We start from the raw sequence: 14,866 nt of genomic DNA on the forward strand, positions 1-14,866 counted from the left end.
TGTGTGATGGAAATGTGAAAAAACATAGTACAGAACAGCTGGCTTTCACCTAACTAGCTTTCACCTTCTAGGTCTCGTTCAGTGACACATAAAGCCTAAGAAATTTAGGCTGGAAAGGGCTGAGAAGTGAGGAAACACAGACTGGATCACTTTGAGGGGAACAAGATTCTAAGCACAGGAAGGCAGCGCGGTTGGCGCTGTCAGAGCGATCACAAGGAGGACAAGGGGGATGGTACAGGCACTGCTGAATGCAGGAGACAAAGGAAGGAAAGAAAACACCACAAGAATAAATAGGGAAAACGTGAGTTAGCAATTGACCTAAAGAGACACCCGGCTTCCCTTAACTTCGGTTATTAACGTGCCAGCCGTAGGAAGGGGGAGCAGGGGGATGCCTCAGAGAGGAGCTAAATCGCTCTGCAAACCCAAGCGGAAACGCTGCCAAGGAACGGGTAAAAATGAAGCGAGCAAACGCCCCTTTTCTACCCTGCCCTAGAAGAAACGGCTCGGGGAGACCCCTCGGACGGCCAGCAGGGCCCCGGGGCGGCTTCCCGGGAGCCTCTACCGATGAGACCCACTTCCTCCCGCGGGAGGAGGCGGCCGCACAGGGCCGCTGGAGGATCGGCGAACGGCAGCAGCGCCCCACTCGGCTCGGCGCGGCCGGGGTCCCCCGCAGCGGGGAGGGCGGCCTAGAAAAGCGCTGCGGCAGCCCCCGCTCCCCGCGCCGCCGTTCGGGGCATTCCCCGCGCTCCGCCCTGACCCCCCCGCTCCCCGCGCAGCCGCCGGCTCAGCCGGGGCCGCCTCGGCCGCCAGGTGTCGCCGGCGCACGGGCGTCCCCGCGGCCCCTCCTGCGCCCGGAGCCGGCGGGGCTGGCTCAGTGCGAGCGGGCGGAGGCGTCAGCCCGCAGCGGGGACGCGCAGCCCAGCCCGGCTCGCCTCGGCTTGCCCCTTCCTCGCACACCCCCGCGGCCCGGCTCGGCTGACGCTCTCGGCACCGCCAGCGGCCGGCCGGGCGGCTCCCGAGCACGGCCTGCGGCCGCTCTCCGGTGGCGGCGGCGGGGAGCCGCGGCGAGGAGAAAGCTGCTGCTGCGGCGGCAGCGGCGGGGGGAGCAGCCATGTTGGAGCGGGGAATAAAGTGACTTTCCTCGGGGAGGGAGCGCGGCCGGCGGTCCGGCGAAGGCTCTCGGGCGGCGAGGGGAGGGGGGGTTCGCCTCCCGGCGGCCGGATACCGCTCCTAGGCGGAGGAGAAGGGGAAGGAGAAGGGGCAAAGGAACCGCCCCCGGACCCGCGAAGCTCCGGCGCTGCTGGTGAGTTGTGGCTGCTCATTGTCTCCCGGCCCAGGGGTGCGGGTCCGGCTCGCGGAGGGGTGTTGGCTCTCGGCCTGCGGTGCGTGGGACGTCGCGGGGGGTGATGTGACAGCGCGGCCCCGGAGCAGGGGGGAAGTGATGGTGGTCGTGGGAGAGCGCCCCGCGAGAGGGCCGGGGGCTGCCCAGGAAGCCCCGGGCGCGGGGAGCGCCGCTCGGCGCCCCCGGGCAGGGTCGGGCCGGGCTGCGGGGGATTTCCGCTGCCCGGTGGCAGCTGGGAGCGGCTCCGCGGGGCCAGGGGGCAGCTCCGAGAGGCTGAGCCCTCTGCGACGGGAGCCGAGCGAAGCCGGGCCGGAGGGGTGAGCCGGGGATGGCAGCCCCTGAGCACTGCCGGATTTTTTGGTGATCCTGCGTTCGTCACCGTCCTTTCCCCACCGCCTCCTTCTCTTCAAGCGAGGCTGCGTTCTCCTGACAGCTCTTCTGCTCGCAGCCTCCGCACGTATGACACATCGCTCCTATTGCAGGTCTCCCCCCACACGCACACCCAAAATATGTAGGTTTCAATGCGTGCCATAAGAGTTCTTCTGCTCTGAGCTTTGAGTTAGAAGGTGACAGGATACGTGAACATTGTCTGACCCTGAACTTCTGTGAACTCCTCCTTCCCCTTCCTCGCTCAGATATGTAATGGCTTGAGACCAACGAGAGCAAAATGGTTCTCTCGAAAAGACGGGGAAAATCAGGTGGGATCGTGTATATTTTATATTTCTTGCAAATTTATTACGCCCACCCGTGCCAATACGATGTTCATATGAGTGGATTAGCTGTTGCGCTAGAAGAATGTTGACCTTGATCCCCTTTGTCTCTCCTGCAACAATTTTGGTAGCTGGCTCTAGTTGTTTTAAACTCAGTGCTGTCTTTGGCACTTTGCTAGTGGTTGCTAATAGTGTTATGATATTATGAGCAAAATTTACTTATAATACAAACGTAGTAATTAAAAAAGCATCCGTTTCTTTTTTTTTTTTATTTTGGTGCATAATTTCTGTTCTTTTGTAATTTAACAGAAGATCAATAGCAACATTCTTGTAGGTATCACGGTATAGCTACAAGAGCAAGCCTGGTTTGACGTTCTTCCATTACTTCTCTCTCCCCCGCTTTTTTATTGTATTAATTAAACTGGAAACTATATCACCAAAGGTTAAATACTGAGAAGAAAACATTTATGAAATTAGACTTACTACCAAATTCAGATTTGTTTTTCGTATTAGAATTGGAAGAAAAAGGAAGTGGGTGATCTGGTATTTTATGTGCTTAAGATGTTAAAGAAATTGCCATATTGCTTTGTTATAAGAATTCTGTATAGTCACACACAGCTCTTGTTATGTACATTTGCACGTCTCTAAGTGACATGAGAGAGGCTTGTTTTGAATAATTAATGTAGAAGTAACAGATATGAAATCATAAAATCACATGTTTGAATACATGGTGAAAATTTTCCTTTAAAATTGTTTGTGTTTGAAAGAACAAACTGGATTTAATTTTCCAACATAGATAAACCATTATAATGTTGACTTGGCATTAAAAGGGCCACTTAAATTGGAAAGATGAAAGCTTTTTTTTTTCCTGGCCTAATTTAAATACTGCTTTGACAATAATGAGTCTGACTTAAAAAATCTTTAGGAAGGATAACGCAATGAGGTTCATACCTTTTATTTGCATACTGTGCTGTGTAGCTGTGTGTTTACCCAGGATGGAGCTCTACACAAATCATGAGGTGGGTTCTGCCTACATCCGTACTGAAGAGTTTGCAAATTAAAGCCCATGTTGTCTGGAGCAAATTATAGTTTGAATGTGGGGAGTCATTTATTTTAGGCTTGGCTAAGAATGTAGTGCATTAATTGATCTTTTTAATATGTAAAATGCCACTAGCGTTTAGTGAAATACCTAATTTATAATTGCAAATATAATTTAAATTGAGAAACAGATCATGGCTGTATATTTCCCCTGAATGGCTCTGGCTTCAGTTTCTGCCTAACGCTGCAATGTGTAAATATGGTATAGCTTCTGACAGGGATGTTAAGATGCTCAGTCTGCATGTGTTACTGTTACGATGTGGAGCTCTTACAGTAAAAGGATGCAGAATTTTTGAATGGCCTAGTAACATACAAATCTTGTAATTTCTTAAATGACTACCTGCTGCTAGGAAAAAAAAAAAAAAGAATGTTATACTCATCTTAATAAGTTTCTGTCCAGCAGTATATTCGAGTAATTGCATCTGAAAAGTGCAGTTGGGAAAGGCTTTTTTGAAATCTGGTTCATTGAATAGTCTACATTAAAATCTTTCCATGAGTTTGCTCTTGACCCTCTTTTCATGTTAAGTGGAAGCTGTTGATATTCCACATACAAACCAGATTTTATTTTTTGTCCAAGAAAGTAAATGAGCTGTATTTAAAAAGTTGTATATTCTAGTTGTGTATTTATTGAATGCATTATATGTTATTATGTGAAAATGGACAAGATCATGTTTAAAAATCAAACTCAATTATTATAAAGCTTTTGTAGCATGGGCTAGAAACTCACTTAATGTGGCTTACAGTTCTTAAGTTACAAATACCTTAACTTTTTAGCTGCATGCTTTCTAATGCTTACTCTTTATTTCTGCAGCAAGCCTTGTATAGTTACTGAGGACACCACTGTAATCGTAGCAGTTCAGAATTTTATATAATGCACTACAACTTCAGCATGTAAAAATGCTTTTAAAAGGCCAAGTGTTTACATGACAGTTATGGTTCACATCTAAAGAACAAACTAAACCAGTGTATCGTTAGCCATCACTGCCTTATTTTGAATGCACATAATTATGGCAATGGCTTTTGTCTTCTGAGTTTAATAATTGGAATTTGGGGGGTTTTTTTGGTGCCTGTTCACATACTGATGTACCAACATGGATGATAGAGGTAAAAGCATTTTATATTTACTTATTTTAATCACTAGACAACAATTTGCTTTTTAAAAATAAGTCTAGGCCTAGGGGCCTTTTAAAACTTTCAGAATGTTTTATATCCTGTTATTTATTCCTTTTGGGCCCTGGTAATGTTTTTTCCCATGAAACAGGGCTTTCTCCAGTAACACCCGCTAGTGGTATGGGATGGTTTTTTTCCTGTGTATTTTGTGAAGAGTTGTGATACACTTTTGACAGCTTTTATCTGAAAAAGAGTGAAAGTTAATTCTTGTTTGGAAAAATGACTTTTATAATTTTGTATTGAATACAAATTCATAGATATTCATTCTTTACTAACTCAATGGATTGGCAATCCTTCCAGATTTGTTGGTTTCCTGAACTTCTTTGAGCAGTGATGTCAACTGTCAAGAGTTGGGTAGAACTGGCTAATTAGAACATGTACAAACAGCAGTTTAAACCACTGATAGTCACAAGGCATAAACAAGACCTGTACTTGAGCTGATTTGCCAACTTGGAACACGAGAACATTGGGAAAGGAAACCAAAAGAGTTTCTTTAGTTTTGTGATCGCGTTATATGGAAAACAATGAACATAATAAGTGCATAAATCAGGTAATTTGCATTGGACCAGCTTTTGATCCATCAGTCCTGGGATAGTAAGACTTCAGCCACATCCTTGGAGATCATTATACCCTGTACCTGGCTGTGTTATAAAGTACCATGGACACACTGATACTGGGAATGGTTGTAACCGTGCTTTACGGGATATTTGGGCTTTTGTGGTGTGGTGCTTGCTTTTAAAGGATTAGAAATGTCATTCACTAGGAAACATCAGTTTATCAGAGATTCCATGCCTAAGCACGAATGTTGGGAAAAAAAAGAAATGTGATAAACCAGCATTTGTCAATGCAGCAGCAGAAGAAACAGCTGTTGAGACACATATTAATTTTTCATGTAGTAAGACAGAATTAGGCAAAATGATGTTAAGAAGACTGAAAAATACCAACTTCATAACATTTTTAACTCAATACTGAAAAGCTTCTCTGAATTTCAGGACAATTTTCTGCTTGCTTATTTCAGTAGTACATAGCAAATGCAGTAAGCTGAAGGGCAGTTGTATCTTATGTTTTGATTATGACCTTTTTGTTTTCTGTTTTTATTTATAATCTCTGGAACAACTAGTTTTGCATAGATTAAGATGATCAGGGCTGTGCTATTATACCAGAACAAAGAAGTGACGTGTCTTTCAGTTGCACTCCTAGCTACAGTTCTTGCCTATCTTTGATTTTAGGTTGTACTTCCTAGGTATTTTGCCTAAGTGAATGTTACTCTGTGCCCTCTAATCATATTTCATTTAATTATCTGTACCTCATAATTGTACTCCCATGTCTGACTGCTGCTGTTTTTAAAGGTTTGGTAGAGTTTCACAACGTTCTCTGATTTTTAACTCTGCATTTTTTCAGCTTCAGTAAGGATACTTGGATGCTTTCAGTTTTTGTGTTGAAATTGTCAGAATCATGACATTCTCTTCTTTGCTTGGTCGGTTAGAGCATTTTGCAGGCATGTAGCTCTACTGAGACAGTAATATCATAGTCAACTGTCATAACCTGTATAGTCTTTCAGAAATGTCTTTTCTCAAGTATTTCTGACTTCCTGTTCTTAAAATATGAAAGTGTCTTTGTTTGGATGTTGTTCAGGTATGTGCAAGGTGTCTTTACACAGCAGTCATTAAAGTTAACAGTTCGTAAGGTTTGCAGTTACTTGGTGTTCTCTGAAATAAGTATCTTTGCAAAATATGGATTACTAAGAACGATCAAAGGATATTAGTCATCAGCAAAAACCATTGTCCTGTAATTGAGAGAAAACTGTTTGGATTTAAAAGTTATGGTCTATAGGTTAGTTTACAAAACATGTAAAGAAGCCAGTTTACAAAAATGTAAAGAAATTGACACTGAGGTCAATTAATATGATTGATAAGAAAGGCCAAAGTCTGTGATGAGGAAAGCCCATGCTGTCACCAACTGTTACAATTAGGTGTATTTTAGGATGAAACTGTATTCTAAGAAAGCCAATAGCCAGTTAGAAAAGCTGAAGAAAATGTAAGTATTTAATATTCTTAGAATAAGTTGATGTTCATGATATACTGCTATATTCATAAGTACACCAGCTGATAGTCATATGTGGTTCTCTGAGACATTTCCTAAGAGAACCTGAAGGTGTTAAACAGCTGTCACTGAAGTTGTGAGTACTGGTTGGTAGGGCACTTTCTGGAGTGGAAGTGCTGGCCATATCTCTCAGTATGTCTCAGAACACTGAGAAATTACGTGATTTTAGCACAACTGAGGTTTCTTTCAGTGGTTTTAGGAGCCAGTTATATGCACAGTAATGGATATTGGTAGAGCAGGAGGTTAAGCAAAGGAAACAACTGTTGCTCAGCATATATTTATAGAGGACCAATCTTGTGAAACTAACGTCTGGTTCTGTTGATAAGATTAAATACTTCACGTGGTATGTTTTGATATTGCGGACAGGCGTCACTGAAACTTTTTACTTGGCTCTTACGTGGCATTTTGATTATGGAACTAAAATGATAGATCAAGTGACAATATATGAAATGGTTTAAAACCCAGTGGATAATGTGAATCAAGTGGTTACCTATAAATAGTTGCTGTTACGTAACCGTGTGCGATGAGGGCTCCTCATCATCAAAGTGTCAAAGTACGTTGGTGAAGAAGCCCTGGGAAACCTGCTCAGTGTCAGCTGTTGGTCATTGCCACGAATAAAATGAAAGTCAGTGAAACTTGCCCATTATTTCTGTAGCTCCAGAAAAGTAGGAAAACAATAGATACTAAAGAATGGGTCATTACTGCAGGATGGATGCTTGGAAAAGTGGCAGCTTCCTGTTTGTTTGCTTTATGTGGAGTTTTATATCAGGCTTTAAAAGATTGAATACAGTGTATTAAATTTTAAAATAAAATCGTTATATTTGATAACTAAATTAAATATATGCAGCTATTGATATTAGCTTTTAGTTTGGGTATTTTTTCTGTAAAGGTTTGGAATAGTTCCTCATGTATAATACAGAACAGATATTAAGTGTTGATCTGTATTCTGTGTGTGGGGTTTAGGGAGAGCTTTTATTTTGAAAATATATTAATCAATAATATAATTAGTAGTACACAGAAGGAGGAAAAACAGTTATGAAATAATAGATTACATGTTATATTTCCATCAGTTTTCTGTATGTCTTTAAATGAAGTTGAGTTTCTCAGTGTAGCATTCATAAATCTTCTCTGTAGGCCAAAAAAGATGTGGCTTTATATAATTTAACTGGGGAAAATTAAAAGGCATTTTTTTGGTCTGTCATTGGTTTATTGCCAGTGCATCTTCCTCTGTCCTTTCTCTTTGTCAAGATCTGGTTGTCATAAACAGCAGCAGAGTGCCTACATGTGCAGGGGGCTTGTTGCCTGCTTAGCTGCTATTTAGTCTTAAAGCTGTCTCATAAATATCGTACTAAATAGCTCAAGCATCTGCTTGTAAAGCATGAGTCTATTTCATAATTCACCTTATTTATGTTTGCTTTGAAACTCAAATATAAAACTAAAGACATGAGAGACAAAGCTTGGGCTGCTGCCGCCCGTGAATAACTTATTTGCTCCACAGAAGAGTTCAACCTGGCATAACTCTGGCGCTATCACTCAAAGCTGCAGTGATTTTCCTCTTTGCTGGCTGCTGCTCTCATCCCCACATTCCTGCCTTTGTACCAGTACGTGTCTTGTGACTCTGTCAGGGAGCTGGTGCAGGTTACGCTGTGTTTGGCTTCAACTTTACTTTCATGTTTACAGGTAAATAATTGTCACTTTCTGCAGCATCGATGGAAAAACAGCAGTTTGTAATTATTTATTTTTTTAAATATCCTGAGCAGATGGGAGGGGAAACTTCCTGTGTACAGGGAGGAAAGGAGGTGCTCAGCTGCTAAATATATCAATCATATATGCTGCATTAAAGTATTTTAAAAATCATGTTTAAAACAGCAGCTCAGAAACTTAATTTGCTACTGGGTAATAAGGCACAGTGTGGAAACAATTACTGATCTATCTTATAAAATATATCCTTAATTTTTAGTATGGGTACATGTTTGAGGTGACAGTTATGAAATGAAATAGGATTTTTAGTGTGGAAATTTTTAGTGTTGGATGAAAGACATCTAAGGAAACTAAAAATGACACTTTTTTCTTGAAAATAATATTTTAAAACTGAACTAAATAAGCTGAAAATACAGTAGGAGTTTGAAAATATTTGGAAGATGCAACAATAAAAAAATTACTTAACTATAGTATTCGTATTTTAAAATGGGCCTAGTAGTAGAGTTTTGCAGGGTTCTTTTTTTGTTTCTGAAGATTTGAACCTCAGGAGAGACGAGATCATTGGCATCACTGAAGCCACAGTTTGGATTTAAATCACTGAAATTTACAGTGAAATTTACAGACAGAGTGGTCTTGAGGATAATGACCTGTATAATACTCAGTAAAGCAATTGCAGAGGCAATTCTAAAAATGTGAGATTTTCCATACTGTTTCATTACCTCTGTAAATGTGATTCAATAGGTTATGGCAAAGAAGAAAAATATTTTGAAGCTTATGCTATTTACCTTCAGGATTAAACAAGATAAACAGCTTAACAGTGTTCCCATTTGCACAAGTCACAGTATTTTTAAACCTGCTGCTTGTAATTCTGGATTGTTTATCAGGGAATACAGTTAACCTAAATATCTTTTGGAGGCTTGTTTCTGATACGTCTCAGTATAATTCTGCAAAGCAAAAATGTTTGATGCATAAGTCAAAAAATAGCTTTAAAATGTATTTGGTCAGAAGGTGGCCTTTGGTTATTAACCATAGTCTTTTTTTTTTTCTCTTGTGGGCTGCATGGGGGAAACAACATAATGCTGTATAGTAATTAGTTTCTTCAGTAGTTATATGCCTTTCTTCTTGAATTATACAATTACAGTATTTTAGAAGCAATACAAAGCAGATTATGAGTTCTGAAGATACAGATTTGATATGCTTTGGTAGTCAGCCTAGTTACCAATACTTAGTATTTTAAAATGTGTTTGAGTATGGTTTTTGTATAAAATAGAAAGTGTTCAGTGTGGTTAATTAAGTGTTCTGAACCTGCTGTCTTTAAAAGGGCCTTTTTTTTTTTTTTTAAATTGTTCCTGGTGGTCTTATTATATAAGTTTTGGCTTCCTGGTATTTGTGAATATTTCTGGTAGTGGAAGAGGTAGACATTAGTTTAAGGATTTAAGTCATTAGATGTTTGTCACTGTTTAAAGTTTAATTTGGGCATGAATGGATAGCTAGTGATCATTTTCACCTGTAACTGCATCTTAATAAAATACCTATATTCTTCTTAATCATCTATTTGTAGCAGTGGGTAGATAAAACATGATTTTTTTTTGAGTAAATAAATTATTCACATCTAAAATATGAATTATGCCAGATTGACTAATTTGCATTGTGCCTTTTTAAAAAAATGTGTATCTCTGTAACCAATAGAGAGAAATAGGTTCAGAGGGTAATCCAAAGATCTTAATACAGAGCCACCTCTCTTTCCACATTTACCTTGGAGGCAGCCCATCAGAACCATTGTTTTTGTATTACAGCATTACAGTTTGAGTTGAATTAAGCACTTATTTCCAAATAGTTTCTGTTGCATCAGTGAACTGAAGAGGTTTTCATACCTGTCTGCATTACAAAGTTGATGGTGAAGAAAGAAGAGAGAGACTGGCTGGGGGATGGAGCCAAGCATTTTCTTACTGGTGCTGGGAATGGGTAAGACGTCTCCAGCACTGGTTTGATTTCTTAAGTGCTTCAGGTGCCTGAAGATGATCAGTGTCAATTCCCACCCCCTTCCACCTCCCCCACTTATGCATTTAGGTCTTTCACTATGTAAGCAGTAAAACATGCAGATTTTTCTTTATTCATCACTCCTGCTTGCGAGTGTTTAGCATTTTAAAATTCTAGTCTTGTGAGTAGTAGTGATAGTATATTTTAATATTGAAATAGGTTCCTGAATGAACTGTGTTCATGTTATGTCTTCTGGCAATTTCAGCAACTGGGATTGCAAGGAGAAATAAAAAATACCTGGTTTTTTTTTTGTAGTAGGAGAACCTTGTTCTTTGCATATATGTGCTCTGTGATAAAGTAAGACAAGTGAAGATTTGAGCATATCTTACACCTGCAGTTGATGTTCATTCTTGACTTTTTAATGATACTATACTTCATGAAGTTAATGGTAAATTTACATGATTGGATTGTCATATCTGCTTTTTGTAACTGGAATTGTATCTTAGTTCAGAGTTTGTTGTTTGTTTTGTGTTTTTACTTGAAAGATAGGATGTGAAATTTTCTTCTACTTAAATTTTGAGAATGGTTTCCTTGGATTGCCAAGTTTCCTTGGATTGGTTGACATTATTTGCCAAGTTCTACGCTAGTTTAGATAACTTGTTGAAGATACTTTAAAATGTAACTGCAACAGGTTTTGTGTAGTGACATTAGTCAGTTCTCATGAAAAGTAGTGCATCACTAGCTAAAAAAATACGTAGGGATGGGTTATGTCAATTTTTGGTTGTTTAATTTGAGGCTTATTTAAGATACTGATCTTAAGGGTATAGGTGCTGAGAATGCTTTGAAAATCAGCCTTAGTGGACTTATCTGCAGACACCTGTCAATAGAAATAATACCTTGGCAATGTCTGAAAACCTAGTGGCATAGATTTTAGTAAATAGTTCTAAGAAAAAACTGCAGGAGAAGCAAAGACAGTGTATGTATAAAATACTGCTAAGCCACCTTTATACTGACAGAATGGCCTAGTTTTTCCTGTTTCTATGGCTAGATGTTATCTTGCTCTCAGTCTGTTTATACCAATGTAAATGAATCTAACCTGGATTATTTCATCTACATTAATGCTTTATATCTCAGTGTAGTTAATTGCATGGGGCCTCCTCAGTCATATCTCATACAGAATTAACATAGTATGTAACCTCACTGCTTCCAGCCTGATCTGAAACACAGACTTGGAAAACAGCCCCGTTAACTGTCTTATATAGGGAATGTTTCCTCTTAGCTACATTTCATATGCAAGGCTTCCAATAGTAGGCTGTTAAGAAACCCCCCACAAAGGGTTTGTCACTGAAGGAGGAAAAAAGCCTGAAATGTCTGATAAAGCACAGGAAGCAAAATTGTTGACAGAGAAAATTCCTTTTCAGTATAGTCACTTTTATGAGAAGCGCCACTCCCCAAAGGTAATATATTTAACTGTTAGTGGATCCTCATGACATAATAGATTTTTTTTTCTCTTATAATCAAAGGTTTGAAAGGGATTAAGAAAACTGTGTGGGTTAATTTGCTTCCAAATTCTTTTGTGGTGTTTGGCTGTGTTACTTGTGATATGTGCTAGTTTATAAATGTTTGCCTCTCTGTGATCATAAGAGGCTTTGGAAAAATGACATGTTCTGTTTTGTGCAGAAGTGTGAGACATTTATGATGGTCTTCTCATTTGACTCCTATCCAAGCTCCTTCTACAGTGTGCACGAGCCTTGCTTTTGCTGCTAGGTAGTAATATTCCAGTTAGATTGACTTATCGTGGCTCTTTATCAGAAAGTCTGGGAAGCTTTTTGATTAGGCAGTCTGAAATATAGAAAAGCTGCACTATTTTACAGCATAGAGATACACTTTATTTTAAAATAATGTCCCTTTGCCCTCTTTGGATGAGTAGCTCTGTTGTATTTTTGAACCAAACCTTAGGGTTAGCAGTGGTTTTGTTGGGTAGCAGAGGGGACAGAAGGTGTCAGAAGTGGGGGAAGGAGTGCATAATCAGGACCAAAAGAGAGCTTTTCAGGTAGGGCATGGTGTTCTGTGCACTCATCCAGAATTGGATATTACTGCAGTGTGTTCACCCAGGTTTTCCTTACTCTTTTCTGGGTTTTGGTACATAAGTTGCACTGAAATTTATTTACTGAAATAAATCCATGAGATTAGCCATACGAATTTGTACTGTTATAATAAGGATGGGAACTTGTATCTTCTGATCAGGGAAAGCTATGTGTGAAAACCGTACATGATTGTCCTGTAGAATTACCTAATTCTATGTCATTTCAAAGTGCTACTTAGGGACAGTCTATCTATTACATTGAAGGGGGTTTTATCTTGAATTTTGTTTTTTAAATGGTGTTCTATCTAACTGTTAATTTCAAACAAGTAAAAGGAGGAAATATGATGTATATTAAATGTTAATTAAATTAATAGAAAAGAAAAAGGCAAATGGATAGAAAGACATTCTGACCTTGTAGAAAACAGAAAGTATTTAACATTCTAGTAAGCATTAGTAGGCCTTTGTATGTTTCATGTAAGGAGTGTGAAAGTAACTCCAGTAAATGTGACCTATTTTTGAATTTTGGACTATTGAAAATCCTATTTATGATGTATTTGGAAGAGTTCTTACTTGAAAGGTGCAATGAAAGTTTCAGGTATTTCCTTAGAGAAACTTTCATGTATATTGAGAGGAGGAGCAATTTTATGCCTGGGTGAAATTTTTATATGGCAAATAAGATGTAAAGAAAGGTAACCACATATTCTTCACACATGCAAGAGCATGTTCTGTCAGCAGTTTCTGCAGTTACTTTTGTTGCACACTGCATGATTAGTTAATGTGTGTTGGGCATGTTACAAATGCATGTCTGGCATATCAGAATATGATTTATACTGTGTAAATCATAAATACTTCATTCAGTATTTTCGCTGCTCATTACCCAGAATTGTCTAGCAGCACTTGAGAGAGTAAATGAATTCTCCTAAGACCTAAATGCTGTCATCAGCAATATCTCCATGTTTACATTCTCAGCTGCATGGACCACTCTTTGAAATTACCTGCTGTGCGAATAAAGAATATTAAAGGTTTTGTCATGTTAAAGTAGTAGTTTAATACAAGCACTAAATAAATTAAAAATTTTCTGAAAGAAATTGATGTCTCAAATTTAGATATCCAGTCTCAAAACAGCAGTATTAACCATCTCCTTGGGTTAAAAAGAAAGTACTCTTAACCAGCTTTTGGTCATTATTCAAAATTAATTGTTTATTTTAAAGGGGGAAGTGAACTTTCTTTGTATGAAATGATGAACAATGCTAAAATTAACCTCATCTGTAGCATGTGATGTACTGTTTAACAAAATTATGCACCTTAATTTGGTATCGTTTAAGAGAATAACAATGTCTGCTAGGTGTTTTTATTTATACAATCAGATCAACATAAATAATCTCAATTAAAACCCAGGTTTGAGTCTTTGTCTCAAGAGGTTGTGCCTCTCTAGGAGTACAGATATCTTCATAGCCTGGCTGTGTCACAGAGAGTGATGTGGCCACCATGGCTTCCCTTCTGTCCTCTCATTTTATTACATGAGTTATTTGCTGCAAAGCTCTTTCCTGTATATGCTTATTGACCTAAGCACTAATGTGCTCTTCATCAGACCTATACATTCCAAAAAATGGCATGTTTTCAATTTGTCCTCGAAGATGCTCTGCAAAGTGCATGTAGTATACTACAAAACAAAGGGAGATCCTTAGGTCTTTTAGTTGACTTGGTGATTTAATTAGGTAGTTCTCACAGAGGATACTTTTGTCATAAATGAAGTGAAAACCTTATTAATAAGAAACATTTCTTCTACCTTTACACTTCATGCATAACCTCATCTTGTTTTAATAAATGTCAGCTAGTGTAATATATAATTAAACAGTTTTTAACCATTTCTCAATTATCATAATAAATTGCGAAATAAACTATGTCAATCCTTTAAGGCATATCCAAAAAAGCTGGTTTTTGGGCTTATTTTGCTGTCTTAGGGAAATACATTCAATGAGAATTTTTACTGGTGGTTTGTAAAACATGGATTGCACAAGAAATTAAGCTTCAGAAGTGTATTGAGCTGTAAATAGATTAATACTGGTTTGATAGTAGCAGACTCTGATCCCCATTCTTGCTTTTATTTTATTGTGAAGTACAAGGGGTTCAGCACAGTATTTACAACTGGATTTGTTTGTTAGACCTGAGAATGGAAAGTTTTGCTTTAGGTGTCTTGCTACTGCATATGACAGGCAGTGTCTGTTTCAATTCTTTGCCACCCCTTGTCTGTGGAGAAAATGTTTATTTCGAAGGGTTGATATAAGATCTTTCAAGTGTTTATAAATCCTCAGGTTTGGCTTACAAAATTTTCTTGCTCTCTTCATATGCCAATTGCAGCAGCATGCCACACACATAGCTTAGTTTATTAATCTTTGGATTTGGGTTTTTTATCTCAAAGGTCTTTCACCAAATGAAAGTTTACTACTGCATTTTGATATTTTACACCATCTTGCTGGGATACTCATGAGCCTTTATAAGGTTAATTTTCTTTATATTGGAATTTCTAATCACGTAAAAGTATTTTCTGCTTGACTTTTGTACTTGTTTATAACTCTGTCATATTTCAATAGTAAGCAAGAGCTAATCTAGTGTGAAAATAAGCAGTATACCTAGTTTGTGTTACTCTATTGTAATAGATTTCCACAGCATGTA

The 14,866-nt window shown here is 39.1% G+C and overlaps 1 protein-coding gene across 3 annotated transcripts in view; it reads left to right on the top strand.

Annotated features, from left to right (window-relative positions):
- Positions 1–946: 946 nt before the first annotated feature.
- CDK17 (cyclin dependent kinase 17) overlaps positions 947–14,866 on the top strand; it is a 99,812-nt gene continuing 85,892 nt past the window's right edge. Inside the window, exon 1 of one of the 3 annotated variants that reach the window (XM_071423249.1) lies at positions 947–1,303. The gene's annotated coding sequence lies outside the window, so the exon portion shown is untranslated. Of the gene's footprint in view, positions 1,304–1,876; positions 2,041–14,866 lie in introns of those variants that run through there. The other 2 variants (XM_071423251.1, XM_071423250.1) reach the window with 2 other exon arrangements.

Source organism: Agelaius tricolor, unplaced genomic scaffold (genome assembly GCF_023055355.1).
Source record: "Agelaius tricolor isolate 1412-34295 unplaced genomic scaffold, bAgeTri1.0.p SCAF_3, whole genome shotgun sequence".
Classification (NCBI taxonomy): Eukaryota; Metazoa; Chordata; class Aves; order Passeriformes; family Icteridae; genus Agelaius; species Agelaius tricolor.